The sequence below is a fragment of the Trichomycterus rosablanca genome, chromosome 27, assembly GCF_030014385.1.
Source record: "Trichomycterus rosablanca isolate fTriRos1 chromosome 27, fTriRos1.hap1, whole genome shotgun sequence".
NCBI classification, from domain to species: Eukaryota; Metazoa; Chordata; class Actinopteri; order Siluriformes; family Trichomycteridae; genus Trichomycterus; species Trichomycterus rosablanca.
This window is the reverse complement of record NC_086014.1, coordinates 1917501-1933554: the sequence shown is the minus strand read 5'-3', so window position 1 is coordinate 1933554 and position 16054 is coordinate 1917501. Positions and strand designations below refer to the sequence as shown.

General features: G+C 43.1%; 1 long non-coding RNA gene across 9 annotated transcripts in view; it reads right to left on the bottom strand.

The window, feature by feature from the left end:
* Nucleotides 1-16054, bottom strand: part of LOC134304109 (uncharacterized) — a 226961-nt gene that overhangs the window by 3335 nt on the left and 207572 nt on the right. For all 9 annotated transcript variants that reach the window (XR_010007748.1, XR_010007756.1, XR_010007754.1 and 6 more), the window contains 2 exons: nucleotides 7403-7465; nucleotides 4749-4960 (listed from right to left, as the gene is read on the bottom strand). This is a non-coding gene — a long non-coding RNA (uncharacterized LOC134304109). The remainder of the gene's footprint in view (nucleotides 1-4748; nucleotides 4961-7402; nucleotides 7466-16054) is intronic.

The following is a 16054-nucleotide window of genomic DNA, read 5'->3' as shown; positions in this document are numbered from 1 at the left end:
GGGCGTCGGTGAACTTACAACTACAGATCCTGGAATGACTCGGTCACTTCAAAGTGTGGCACCTCTGAATTTAGCTTATCTTGTTACCTCGAAGGTAAGTGTGTGTGTGTGTGTGTTAATAACTTGTGTGTCAGCTCTACATTCTTGACTGACAGGTGGGAAACTCTACCTACACCTGTAAGATATCTACACACACACATATAGAGGCTAGTTTCCTCTAACTCTGGGTACGCGATGCTCAGAAGGTTCCAGGTTTGAGACGTCCGCCGTCTCCTTCGATGACGAACCTCTTCCGTCCTCTGCAAAACACACAGAAACACGGCGTTTCGTTCATAGCACCGTGTCCTTTTCCTCGACTGCCTGGAGTTACGTGCAAACGGTCGACACGGACGCCGACAAACAGTCGACTCTGGCTGGGCACCGGACAGGCACTGTTGCCCGTGTCTACAGGGTAGATCGCTGATTGTCGTTTCTTCTCGTCTGCGTCGTACAAGCGACTCTTAGGGTGAATTCACATGAGACGCAGCAGAACCACTTTTGCGCCAGCTGTGTCGTCGTGTGGCCAACCGACCGACCTTTACTGTGTCCCCCTTACTGGTAAACTCAAACCTGGAGAGAGAGAGAGCTCAGAAATCACTCAAACAGCAGCTTTACCTTCTTCTGCTTTACCCACTGAGCTCTCAGGGCAGACTGGGACCCCCTCCATCCAAATACATTCCTCTTGTTAAAAACGTGTGCTACCACAGAACACCAAAGGAACATTTATTATTATTATTATTATTTATGTCTATCAGTCCAGGCTTCTCACAAGTTTGTGTATGACATTGCCTCAACTCATGCTCCAGTTCGTTCCATAAGTGCTCGGTGTAGACCGACATAAACGACAACATAGTAAAGTAAAAACACAAAAAGCACATTAAACACATTATAAACCTGCTTGCAAAACTGGTCTGTTAAATGATGGATCCTGCTGTTACTATTATAGTTTCTTCATGCCAAGCTTGAAAAAAGTAGAAGACATTAAAAGAACAATCATTTTCATTTTAACTTTGGTAACTCGGTGATCCTCTGCATCATCTTGCTCCTCGGTGCATCATCACGACTGCTGCTGTCCTTTTCGGGTCACGCGTCCACCCCGTCCTGCTCCCGTTTTTACTCTAAACAAATGGCCGAAATTCCCCGAGCGGATTCGGTGCTCGTCAGACGCTCTAGTCGTGACACCTTGTCGTGTCCTCTCTGAATTAATAACACCTCGGGAGAGTGGCTGGGTTTCGGTTTACCTCGAGAGGTGACGGACAGAGCTGAACAGAGCCGAACGAGACTCGCCCGTGGAAGGAGCCAGGGGGACGCTCGGGGGGCATTAAGTGAAACTGGGGTAACTTGGAAAACAAATAAAGGAAGGGGGAGGAGGGTGGTGAAGGTGTGTGTTTGTGATGGGGGTCCCTAAAGAATCGGCTCTGTACATCAATAAATCTTACAAAGCTTACCCATACCCCCCCCAAAAAACACAAACCCCTTCGAACATTAGAGGACATCGCTAATCACGAGCAACAGTTAGAGAATATTTACTGAAATATACCATGTCATGTATGCATCTATTTATTTCCTTTTTTTTCCCTTCGATCTCATCTGATGTCACAGCCTCCGGTGAGGGTTCGCCGCAGCCTCCAACGTTTCGGAGGCTCGGTCGTTACCACGTCGCTTCGGAATCACGTTTTTCGTCTCCTCCGTCTCCTTTCTCTCTTGCCGGCTCTGTTCCGACTGCACTTTGGCTGATTACACGAACGACACGTTAATGAAGTGTAATTCAGAATTCATAAAACAGCAGGGATAAACTGCTAAAAGAAACGGCTACATAACGGGTGCGAGTAAAAGCTTCACCATCGAGGGGGGATCGCAGCTGACTGTATTTGACTTGATAGCACGTCGGTAAACCGCTCGAGCGACCATCGCCAGACAGCGATAAATCAGCAGGACTCTAAAAGAACCTAACAAAGGACACGTTTGTTGCTAAATATTTCCCACTTGGATGCCCACCAAGCTTTTTAAGACCATGCCAGTTTATTCCCATGATTTACTACAACTTGTTATGTTACGCTACCAGAGACAATACAAATGTTCAGAAGGGTGGCACTGTCGCCTCACAGCGAGAAGGTCCTGGGTTCGATCCCCAGGTGGGGCGGTCCGGGTCCTTTCTGTGTGGAGTTTGCATGTTCTCCGCGTGTCCACGTGGGTTTCCTCCGGGTGCTCCGGTTTCCTCCCACAGTCCAAAGACGTGCGAGTGAGGTGAATTGGAGATACTAAATTGTCCAGGACTGTGTTCGATATATAACCTTGTGAACTGATGAACCTTGTGTAATGAGTAACTACCATTCCTGTCATGAATGTAACCAAAGTGTAAAACATGACGTTAAAATCCTAATAAACAAACAAACAAATGTTCAGAACAGCTTTACTTGTTGTTCTATTTACACACAATATATGAATAGAATATTTAAAGTGTCTTTAAAAGGATGACGGACTCTACACTTTCATGCATCGATCACTGTCCACAGACCTGAGAGAGAGTAAAGTTCTACACAGAACCAACATTTAGAAACAGGAAACACACCACAGCTGAAATAAAGTACAGAGGAACCTGGATTTAACAGACTAAAAAGTTCTGGTCCGTAAAATGCGATGTGTCCTAAAAATGTGTGTTTTATTTCCAGGGGGTGTAAAAATATATGAAAACGCAGCATTAAGGTTCACAAAAGTGCTAAACATGCACATATGATCAACTGTAAACTGAACAGCGTAAATAGAAATGTAAATACATCATATAAAACCTGTAAATAAATATTCAAACCGGTTTTGCCGTGATGGTATAGTGGGACTCTCTATTAGAGTTTCTATTCTTCTGAGTCTGAAGCTCTGCTGGTGCTATCAAACCCAGATAAAAAGGCGAGAACAAAGCGAGCCTCCTGACAAAACAACACCTATCGCTCATCTAAACAGAGAGACGTGCGCTGGCTATCGGACACTTACTGAACTACAGGTCTTGGGGCGCTTCTCACAGGGATTTTAAACGATCGGACCGGACGTTCTGGCCGACCAGGACCTCTCGGGATCGCTAATTCTGTTCGGACTACTTAGACGAGGTTAAACGAGGGAACACCGACTCGGCGAGTGCAGCACGTCACGTTCGGCGTGACCCACGGCGACGGAAAGCCGGTCCGGCCGTTTGGATTAATGCAGTCCAAGTTTAACTGGACGCTTGACAGGCGGCGTTTTATTTAAACGAGCCGATCTGAATTGCAAATATGGTCGAGGCCTCTGATCGAAGAGCGAGCGAAGTTCTGAGCCACTTTTATTTTGCGTGTCTGTATTTTTTTCCACTGCATTTAATGCATTTAAATGCGTCTGTCAAATTATAAACTCGAGAACCAAGTGGGTCATGTTTAGAGTGAAAAATGCTAGTCTTTTTTACGACAGCTTTTAAGCGCTTACATGTCAGTATACTAGATTAAAGTGAGATTTTTAATAAGAACATCAATGACAAACCCCAGCTGACGTTTTACAACCAAATTGCTTTTTAAAAAAATGAAATAAACTCAGATCGATAGCGGCACGTGGCCGATAGACGTTTGAGTCGCCGCCGGTTTGGAAACATGACGTTACGCCGTTATTTCTCCCGCTGATCCGCCGGCCCCCGCAGACCGCTTTATGAACAATTCCGCACCGATCGAAGTGTAAAGTGCGCGCCGCCGTTATCCGATGATGGATATTGTACTCGCCGGCCCTTTTTCCAGAGGCCTACGGTGCGGCGTGCTAGGAAAATTGCTGCTGGGCGGATTGTACGCTACACCCTGCCAATAAAGACAGGAGCGTTTACGCCGGCCCCATTTCCCAAACTGACCTTAAAACACAATTATTTAATATCCAGCTGCATGATGATGATGATGATTATCAACCAACAGCTGACAGTTCAGGGAGGAGGATCGGGACTCTCGTCAGTTTGCTCTCTCATAAAAGCAGCAGATCCGATAGTTTGCGGAAGTAATTAAACAGTCTATAAACTTTTCTGGTCTGCGCCTGCTCAGGGTTATTGGAGCGATAGATGATGTTTAGGTCCTGTCTTCTCACATTTTTCTTAAAAATGCCCAAGCGCAAATGAAAGAACTATTTTATTTGTTGTTTTTAATGTTTAGGGCTTAACACTGAATTGAAAGTAAAGATTATCTGACCATAAATGCATTTGTTACTTCTCCTGTTAAAAAATAGCTGTTTATTTATTACAGTTATTAACATAGTTGCGTGGTTACTGATGCATTTGTCAAAGACTTAAACCCCACTCTATACACATTGCCAATCCAACGCCCCCCCAAACCAAAATATGGTCACCCTGGTTTAAATCTGGTCTCAAGAACCTAAATAAAAAGGCAAGGGTGCTAAAAGTGACGCCCATCAACACTGATCTTAATGATAAGCAGAGTGAGAATGTACCTTGACAGATACTGATGTGTTCGGTAAGCGCTCTCGATGGTTTTACGCTAACGCTGCTGACTGATTTATAACCCTCTACATTATCCTGTTTGTCTCCTTGTTTACTTATAGAACTTGCAGAGCTAGTCTTATACTTCTTCTTTTTTTTTTTAAATTTACTCATAATTTAATTTAATCTTAATTTAAAAGCAGCCGAATTCACAATGTTGTGAAAAGCAATTTCACCTAATCGAGTTTGTTATTATTTTTTTATCTTATTTTACCTTTTTTCCCCCGAGGATACGGGCGCGTGTAGTTTGCTGTCTCGTCACTTCAGACAGCGCTCGTAAATCACGTTAGCGTCCCTGGCTGCGCCGGCCAAACTTCAGCGTTTTCCGGGAAGGACCGAAGTTAGTGCCAGTGAACGATCTCCCGAGGCAGGTTCTAGTCGAAAACAGAGGTCACCGAAGAGCAAAGTGGGCGAGAAGCCGAGAACCTACAGGAAAAAACAGAGAGAGAGAGAGGAGCATGATCATTTCGTATAAAATACATCATAACTCATCTCTGCTCCTCCGTCCTGTGAGTACTGACTGGACACATTTCTGTCTGTACGATCATCGTAAAGGAAAACGTGTCAATTACAACATGTAGTTCATTAAGCAACACAATTTACTCAACACTTCTGGAACTGATATTTCTAGCGGATATTCATTCATTCTCAACTTCAGTACAAAACAATACAAGAAACACACACACACACACACACACACACACACACACTGTTTGCTGTATTCAGCTTTCAGCACATAATTACATGTTATTTTAATGTGGCCCTCATTTACGGTGTGTCTGATTTACACCCTTGGCACTAAAGACCCTTGAGTGATCTTTGTTTAACACTGAATCTAGTAACACACGCGCTTACCTACTCAGAATGTGTTTGGGTCGAATCTCAGTCACCTTTGTTTCATTTGACAAGGTTTCTAAGTGGAAGATGAGCCGTATATGAAAGTTACAGGACTGAGTTTTTAACCTAGAATTAGTAAATACATGAAGTATAGTAAAAGCACCAGAACACTGAGCACAGTAGGCAAAAATGACGGTAACAGGAGTGAACATGGAGACGAATCTTCTCAGTCCGAGTTACAATATTATCAAACATACAGGGGAAAAGGGAGAACCTACTAATGCTCTTCCGTGATCTTCAGTAGATACAGATAATGTACAGTACATTTCAGTTCAACATGTGAGAAGGATGAATGTGTGAGGGTAACAGGACTGAGTGAGTAAAACATGGATTTTAACCACGTTATTCTACATTTCTTATGGAGAATTAATATTACAAACACAGATGTGCCGTGTAAAGTGATGTGTTAGAAAGTGGTGACGTGAAGAAATACATTTTTTTTGTGTTATAGGGAGTTTTTATGAACGTTTTATGAAATTATACACCCTAAATTTGCACTTAGATCAATGTGCGGGACACTTTGCTTAGTTAAAAAATGCATTTTAAAGTAAGTTTTTATCTACATTTATATACATATAATGTCCTGGAAACAGAAAACGGCACAGATTTGGCATAATGGCCCTTTTAGGATTGTTACGCTTTTACATGGACTACCAAAAGAAGCTCTGACAAACATTCAGTGACATTTTCTTCATGTCAAATGTACCCAACTCTGTTTAGTTTCACCGTTTGAATGTACCTGCACTGATATTATTGATATGATTTTATGTAAACAGCAGGAATACAACAGGATCTGGACGCCACAGATCAAAACTCACAATAAACATTAAAAAAAAGTGATGTTCATAGCGACTGTCAAAGTGTGTACGAGTTCATCTGATCTCAACTTGAATTTAAAAGCATTTTTTGCATGTACAGTCTCTCTCTCTCTCTCTCTCTCTCTCTCTCTCTCTACAGAATGTCTTTTTTTCGGTGTCCTTGGTTCGAGCAGTTAGTCAGCAGACGGAGCGAGGATGGCCTCGGTCAGGAGAAAGTCATTTATTTCCTCTGACCTTCTTGGTCAAGTGGATTGAAACCGAGCTTTCGGTTCCTTTTTCTTCTTCCTTGCCTTTTTCAGTCAGAAAGCGACACCTTGCTTCGTTTCTTATCGTAGTTAACTCGATACTTCTGATTAAGTGCCCCCCCAAAAACCCTTCACACACACATGCTGTGTCTGCGATTACGGCACCCGGGTGAAGGTGATGGGGGGTGCGATGCTGCTCTGATACCGAACTCCCGACCCTTTCTCGTACGCTGACACCATTAAGTCTGAGATGAGACGGAAAGATTGAAGCTCTTTTTTCTCCTTTCGTCTCATTCTGGCCGAAACCGTTCCTCGTCAGATCGAATCTCGCCCCGGTCGAATGGGCTGTACTCGAGGAGCGCCCTTACACCCGGCGTCGCGTGGGCACCACTTAGCTCTGCTGTCCCAGGCCGTCGAGTCCACAATCTTCTCCTCATCTCAGAAATAATCAGCGGACACAATAACACCAGCGTCTGCTGCTATCGGAGGGATTGCCACACAGGGGGACTGGCTTTTGGGGGCCCTTATTTTGTTTTCCACGATACACTAACCGCGCTCAGTGATTCCTCTGGTCCCTGGTGCTGCATTGTTTGGGGCTTGGCAAATTAAATGTTTTCTTCCAGCTCTGGTCAGTGCACCCGAGCTAACAATCCCCAAACAATCCATTTAATCTGTCCTGTCAATTTTTCTTGGATGGACATGGATCTTGTTTGGTCTGAACCCTAATTTAAAAAAATAGGAAATCTTAAGGGTTCAGATGGGAATGTTGGGACATCCAACCCAAGTTTGAGATGTTAGGCATTTGCCAGACACTTTTAATCCACAGTGACTTACATTTGAGACAAACTACAATCGGTGCAGTTAAGTAATGATTAAATGTAAATTATTATACTGGATTAATAACTAACCTGGAAAGGGAAAGTCCTCCTTCGTTCAGCCGGGTGACTCCGTGGATCATCAGCGCTGTCAGGCTGTTAACACACAATAAACAAGTATGGAACACACGTGCAATACAACAAATCGCTGATGACTTGAGCCTTTAAATAGGAGGATCAGTATAGAATTCACGTAACAAGTACTGTAACAACTGTTCCACAACCTTGACTTTGTGTTGGTCGCCTATATGGATAACAAGCTGGTTAATTAGCTACGCTTGCCGTGCCTCGTCGTTCTGAAGTGGTGCTCAGATAACAGTTCCTAATTGTTCATTTAAGGGCTTTGTATTATAGAGATGTAGGGTGGCACAGCTGGCGCAGCTGCAGACTGAGTGCCACATACATATTACAACTGCCCCCCGCCCCCTACAACCCAGCCATTGTTACCATGCAGACAAACATGCTTAACCCTTCCACAGTTTTGCTATGAATGAAGTGGAGGTGCCGGCGTGCCCCGTGTCGCCCTCTCTCCTCTCCGGAAGCAGACCCTCTCACACGGTGTGAGATATAACAATAAAATAAGCATCTGAGTCGCACTGAGACGCCGTTTAACAAAGATTTCATTTCGCTTCCAGTCTCCGTCTGCAGCCCTTAATCTCTTTATGTTTAAACGTATCACGCGATGGATAACACACACGGTTTTTTTTTTTACGTCCCCTCGCTCAGCCTGACAAATAAATGAACGGCTGAATTTCCATAAGTGCACCGTCTGCTTACGCATATATATCAAGTAACACCGTTTATTATTCCGTTCACTGCATAATATATATTAGCTCTTCGCTGGTGAAATGTAATCGCTCTTTTATGAGTGTTCAAACTTCAGATCGTTTCTGTGTTCCAGGTCTGTCTGTAGGTTTGAAGCACGATGGTACGAACGCACAGCATTTCGTTCAACCCGGCGCTAGTTTTCCGGGGCCATAATAATAATTTTTATGTTTTGGGCTTTATTTGGAACCTTATCCTGCACTGATCTGTGCAAAAAATACTTGCTGACTAAGCGCTGTGATACTCCAGCCCAGATCTTTGCACTGAATGGGCACAAATTCCCATAGACACACCGATATCTTAAGAAAAGCCCTTTCGAAGATCGAAGACTGTTACAGCCGCAAAGTCGCACGACTCTGTTTTCTCAGGTCAGTGGTTCTGAACCAAATCAAGGTTATTATTTCTTAAAGAGTCTAAACTCTTAGTTTAGACTCTTTTAGGAACCACTTACTTTAGAATTATAATGAAGGGTTAAGGGCCTTGCTCAGTAGTCCAACGGTGGCAGTGATGGGGCTTGAAACAGCAACTTTTTGATTACTAGTCCAGTACTGTAACCGCTGTCCTATTTACTTAAGCTGATCAGGGTCGTGGTGGTGGGTATGGAGCCTATTCTTGAACCCACAGCACACGAGGCAAAAAATACCCAACAGACATAAAGGCTGTTTAGTTATTCGAATGCTAATTAAGCAGGACTAAGTTCTATCTTACTTAGAATGACCTCTAGACGGTGAAGAGGTGTTTAATAAAGTTTGATGGAGGACACTGTTGCTGGTTGGGTGGCTGGAGATGGGGGCGCTCAAGTGTGGTCCAAACCGTGTCCCTAACATGCTTCATTAGGGCAATAAAGGTGGTCTTATACATCAAGATGTACATTCTGCATTGTTAAACCCACCCATCAAGGATTTGATTTCTATGCTACTGTTTGGCTAACAGAGAGAGTTTTGTGGATCACAAATATTTTATGATGCTGCAATAAAGAAAAACTGTCTCTGTTACAACCAGAAGCGCTGGCACAGAATCTTTAGAAGCTATAACAGATCTCGATAGTTTGACCTCCGATGTATCTGCTGCATAACAAGCATTTGTAATCGATGGGACAAATATCAGGGGCTGGTGCAGAGGTGCCAATAATCACGGTCTGGTGTTAAGCTTTAAATCCAAACCCCGATGAACCGGCCTCCCTGTGTGTGGCGGCTCTTGTGTCTGTAATCATCAGCATGTTTATCATGTCTCTCTGACCAGAGTCCAGGTTTTGGTCAGACTTCTTTTCCCCCCAGATGGCGGTCGTCTGCTCGCTCCGGTTTTGTTCGTCTGTTGTGGCGCTCCCTGTGAGCACTTTGAAGCCACGGGCGGCGTGACGGTGAGCGTGCATATGCTGTTTCATGTCTCGTAATTTATGACGCTCCAAATGGCACGACGTGCACATTAACATACTGTATTTGTGTAGTAGGGTGTTAAATACAGAGCTGATACTGTCAACACGGGAGAAACAATATCAACTCGGAAATATGTGCGTGACTGGTGGGCAAAGATGCCCACGATGCTAGTGGACTCAGTGGAACCACAGCCTTTGGGGTGGTCAACCACACACACTTCTCCAATTGGTAATCTGATGGGCTAAATCTAAGTTTGGAAGAAAATTATTATGTCTTATATTATAAGACATTCAAATCTGAGCTGTTTTGAATGTAATTCAAAGAGGGTTCAGTGTGGCCAAATCCACTGTACACAGACTAGGTGCTATTAAAATGGTTTGGCAAGGTTGGAGTAACAGAACGTGACCTGCGCAGAGTCAAATTTCATATTTAATAAGATGAAAAGCTTGCCTAGATGAGCAGAACCTGGAATGGCAGCGATGTCTATGGCTTGGTTGGATGGACGACAGATTTTCTTGGTGTTCGCTGAGTTTCGTGTACATGTGGACCGGATGTGACCGTGTTTGTTTCATTAAGAATTCTTACACGGAAACCCTACAAACTACAAAACTGAATAAATTAAACAAATAAACTGTACTTTAATATTCCCGTAATAATATTACCCAGGCCTGGGCTGAAATAATCTACCATTATTTAACAAAGCAATAAAGCCTGCTGGAGAATAAATAAATAAAAATATCAAAATAAGACATTCGTCTGGTAACACAGAATGAGAAAGGAAGGGGGGACAATTATGCTCCGATCCCCAAAATAATCAAATCTACTGTGATGCTGTATGGGGGTGTGTGGGTGGGGGGATTGGGGGGGTTGAACGCCCACATGATGATGAGGAAAAACTTAGGAGCAGCAGAAGGAAGTTTCTCCTGTTGGGTGCATAAATGAAAATCAAAAAGCAAAATTCGGAACATTTGCATGACAATTTTCCTTTGGGATTAAAACCAACCAACCAACCAACCAACCTATCTATCTATCTATCTATCTATCTATCTATCTATCTATCTATCTATCTATCTATCTATCTATCTATCTATCTATCTATCCATCCATTTACCTACGTAACTACCTACCTATCTAATTTATCTATCTATGTTACCTACCTACCTACCTACCTACCTACCTACCTACCTACCTACCTACCTACCTACCTACCTACCTACCTACCTACCTACCTACCTACCTACCTACCTACCTACCTACCTACCTACCTACCTACCTACCTAACTAACTAACTAACTAACTAAAAATAAAAGCCATAGTGGACACCCCCTTCTTACAAATGGGTGTTTTGACTTCACCGATTGCTAAAAGGTGCCAAAGTATTTATATAATACACTTCCAGTTTGGCGTATGACAAAACAAGGTCCTTACAGCTTAAACCAATAAAGTGGATTCATCGCTGTTCCAAGTGGTTTCTGTTCGGTGGTTCAGTGGGGTCCTAGAAGCTTAAATCCACGGCTTTAAAACCCTTTACCTCAGGCCCTTGGCTATATTATAACATACTGTATATCCGCTTTTCTTATATTACCTTAAAAAACCTTGATCTTGGAGTGTAAGGTTCAACAAATCAAGGTAGAAAATATAACATGGCTAATACGCAATAACGCTGTGGGAGAGATGCTTTAAAAAATATATTTTATTGTGTGTTGTACTAAATATCTATCACCCATCATCATCATAAACTTTCTCTCTCTGAATAAAATGTCGACTATAGGACACAGAAGTGAAGCAGACTGGTGCCAGTTCCTCTGTTTTGTCTGCAGATGGCACAGCAGGATGGAAAATGTGCTGCAGTGCCACCGAGTCAGTGTGTTAAAAAATGCATCCACAGCCGGCCGACGATTCATCAGCGTCTGTCTGATACACTGCGGCGCACACAATCATTAGACTAGTTTCTGTTAATATACAGTAATAATAATAATAGTAACACACACCCACTGGAAGAGCATAAATAGGACAGACAGTCGTGTGGTGCAGGCAGACGGGTAGTCGGGGAGGAAAACAGACAGACGTTTACGGTAAGACGTGCTAATTATAGACAGGGAGGGAGGCAGGCAGACGGCTAAGTAGATGCTGATACCGTGACGGGTAGACGGAGGAACAGGTATAGAGACAGATGGACGATCGAAAAGACTAATAAACAAATAAATGTACAGATACAGATGGAGGGATGGATGGACACGCAGTGGACAGACCGGTGGGGATGACGACGACGACGATGATGACGAAGGCTACGCAATAAATCAACTCTTATGTACACCAGGGTTCCTCAGCTTCCCAATTCCTCATTATTATAATTTAATCTATAGCTGTTAGCTCTCTGGGCTGGCTTGACTGTTGCGCCTATTAAAAAGCACATGGAACAGTGGTCTCATGCCAAGGATAGGATATATATCCATATACAAGAGCCACCCATGAAAAAGAAGCCTCTGGAACGTGAGTAACAACGACGACGTCCATAATGAAGTGAGCTTAGAACTACAAAGCCGGACCTGAGGTTTGCTGCGCACATGTCAGGCTCTGTCTCAGCCCTTGGCCAGTGCCAACCTGCTACTGCAACCCTATCAATATTCAATATCAATATCAATATGCTGCAGCGCTTCTAGATTTCTCTTCCCATCTAAGTCATTCCTCCTCCGCCGTACTTCACATCGGACACTGCAGCGGTGGAAACACTTACGTTATAAATCACACTTTCTTTTTTTTATATCTGGCAAGTCTGACGGGCAAATCTGGGCTCGAGTGCCACAGTAAAGCTTGACCTGTTGTACACCTCGACCTGCATCCCTGGCTCCCAAGGGCCCCAGTTCGCTCTTTAATATGCAACAATAACACAGCGATGATGTAAGTCCGACGTGTGGAACCCCGGTCACGTAAAGCCCACGGCCACGACCGAGTACACGCGCAATTTAAAACGCATTAGTCACAATCGGCAAATTGAAGGCTTGATTAGGAAAACAGTCCTGACAGGGGCATAAATCGGACGCCGACGTAGCGTGGTGGATCTTTAAACAGTCGCTCTTCTCTCAGTCGCCGGTCCCCCTTAATGACGCTCCTGTAATGGCTCTTCCTCACGCTCCACACCACGACTTTATGATGGATGTTAGGGGAGGTGTAATTGGAAATAATGAGCCTTTTATTAGGACGCCTTTCCCCCCAAACCCGGCGTACGGGACCCTACACTAATGATGCAGTCTCAGCAGCGTGTGTGTGTGCGCGTGCGTTTGCGATTGTACTCGGTAATTTACGCCCGGTCGTCCAGCGGAATCTACGACTAAAAGCGCTAATGATTCGTTAGTCACCAGGAAATATAGAAAAATGAATGAATTTCTTATTTTTTCTTCGACGAGGACGTGTAATTCATCACTATCGTCGATATAAAACAATCAGTTCCATGACTAAAGCAATATTTAAAGCTGCAGTGTGTCACGTGTCGGCATTAGGCATTTTTATTATTATTATTATTGTTTGTAGTTTACAGTAAATGAGTTTTAAGGACTGAGAGGCTCAATCTCAGAATGATATTCAGTTCTTTGAGGCAGCAAAGCTTTTAAGAGCTGATAAACCACATTTTGCTCATAAGTTAGACTGAACTTGTGAATGGATGATGCCCCTGCAGGTGCCACTTTTATATTTTGAGCACCGACTCTTGTCTTGAAGTTGCTGCATGGCCCTGGTTTAGCAGTAGAGAATCGATACACACTCTTAGACCCCCTCGAGGCTTGTGGAACTGATTCATGATTTCGCGTTGCGTACTCTCTGGATCGGACCTCCATCGCTTCTTTTAATTAATGTTTGGTGGACTTAAAGCCGAGTAGTCTCCACAGACTCGATTCTGGTTTCCGGTTGGACCAGAGACACTTTAATGATAATATTACAAAATCTAATCTAATAAACGGCCAAACACAAAGAGCAGGAAGACGCTCGGACAGGAAGGGCCTTACCCAAACTGTTGCCACAATAATGGACACAGACAATGTACTTAATATTTAAGTAATATTTAATATTTAATATTTACACCTGTAGCAGCTAAAACGCTGGGATTCAATAATTAGGAGGGGTGTCCATAGACTTTTAGGCATATAGTGCAGGTCAGAGAGATGTTAAACTGACCTGCTGGTGTGCGGTCAAAGGGTATTAACATACAAGTCCAAGTCTAGTGGTGACCACAGTACACACTGCAATGTATCAGCACAGTTCCAGCTCACAAACATGATGAGCTTTTGGATATGAGCACTTATACACCCACCACACCCGTTTTTATCTCCCTTTTCTTTGAATCCTGTTTATTTTTATGGCAATCTACCTTTTACCCATTTATCATAAACATACAGCTGTTCCACATACAGTACATACCTACATACACACACTCCCATATCTCACCAATAGTATTCAACCTCCCACATAGCGCTGCTGAGCTGCAATCACAATTTTCTAGAGATTGTCGTTATCCCTAATATTTCTTCTTTCACACTCTTGTGCGATCAATACAGCCTGAACCACCTTAAACACCGTCGTGTAGATAATGGCGCCCTGACCTGTGTTACGTACTTTTAGAGACGATAAAATCCCGCAGAATCTCTCCTCACTGTGGTTCCTCTGCTATTACACACAATCACATACTAAACCAAAAGCTTTCAACAACACACATTAAGGAAAACACCCTAACAACCACCTGAAACACATAAAGCCACAAGTTAGTGTGATCCTTTCAACCACATGGAACACCACAGCAACCAGTTAGCAACTCAAACTGGATTAAGCCTTTCTTCTGTTTGCAATATGGCACAATGTAGGTGTTTTAGGAAATGTAATCTAGTTATATACCATCAAGTAACAATTAAGAATGCAGCTTTTAAATTTAGCAAACACTGGAAATATACAATGTAAAATACAATATATATAAAGTATTCGCTCATCTGCCTTCACACGCATATGAACTTCAGTGACTCCCATTCTTAATCTATAGGGTTTAATAAGATGTCAGCCCACCCTCTGCAGCTATAACAGCTTCAACTCTTCTGGGAAGGCTTTCCACAGGGTTTAGGAGTGTGTTTATGGGAATTTTTGACCATTCTTCCAGAAGCGCATTTGTGAGGTCAGACACCGATGTTGGACGAGAAGGCCCGGCTCACAGTCTCCGCTCTAATTCATCTAGTGTTCTATCAGGTTGAGGTCAGGACAGTCACATTAATGTATAACGTAAATGAAATACAAAGGTGAACTTTATAAGCAAATATTTACTTCTTAAAGTTGAAATTCACTGGTACCAGTAAATCAGTAAATCAGTAAATCAGACACTGTGCTGCACGTAACACCATTAATGTCGTGTTTTGTTGTTCCTCGACATTGTACTGTACACACGTATACGTAAAATAAATCCCGCGTTCCCGTGGGCAGATATTAGCTGGTTGTCTAATTGAGATCGATAAACGAGCGGCTCGTAAACGTCGTCTCTGCTGCATGTTAATTTGCCGGTTGGAGGTTAATGAGAAAAGCGAGAGCTTTCCAAAAGCTTTACGAGGTCAAACCCATTCATTTCCTTACAAGCACCGGGAAAGCTCATTTATTCCTGCGATGATTATTCAGCTTTTACAATCGCAGTGTTCTGTACACACGACACGCCGTCGACACCTCGGCGGCACCCGAAAACGTTCAGGGGGAGAAATTATACTCCACCAAGATTTCTAATGTTTATTTCTGAGATAATACAGCTTTTATTACACAAGTAAAAGTGTGTAGAGCTGAAGAAATTGCACCGATATTTTTCAATTATGTTTGAAATTATGTTTGTATTAAAAACGCAAAACTGTTCCCAGACTTCAGGCTAGAAAATAACAATCACTGACACTGGGCTGAAAATTAAAAAGCCTAAATAATAAAACAAAACCCATTATATTTTAGGATTCCCAAAATGATCAATATACACGGACCAGGCATAACATTATGACCACTGCCAGGTGAAATGAATAACACTGATTATCTCTCATCACGGCACCTGTTAGTGTGTGGGGGGGGGGATATATTAGGCACCAAGTGAACATGTGATCCTCAAAGTTGATGTTGAAAGCAGGAAAAATGGGCGAGCGTGAGGATCTGAGGGCCAAATTGTGATGGCTAGACGACTGGATCAGAGCATCTCCAAAACTGCAGTGATCCAAGTGATCCAAGGTCTGCAGTGATCCAAGGAAGGAACAGTGGTAAACCAGCGACAGGGTCATGGGCGGCCAAGGCTCATTGATGCACGTGGCTACTGTAGCTCAAACTGCTGAAGAAGTTCATGCTGGTTCTGATAGGAAGGTGTCAGAATACACAGTGCACCTTCAGTTAGGAAGGTGGTCATAATGTTATGCTTGAAGTGCCTGATTTTAACCCCACTTCTTCTTAATTAAGATAAATCAGCCAAACATATATTACAACAAGCTTC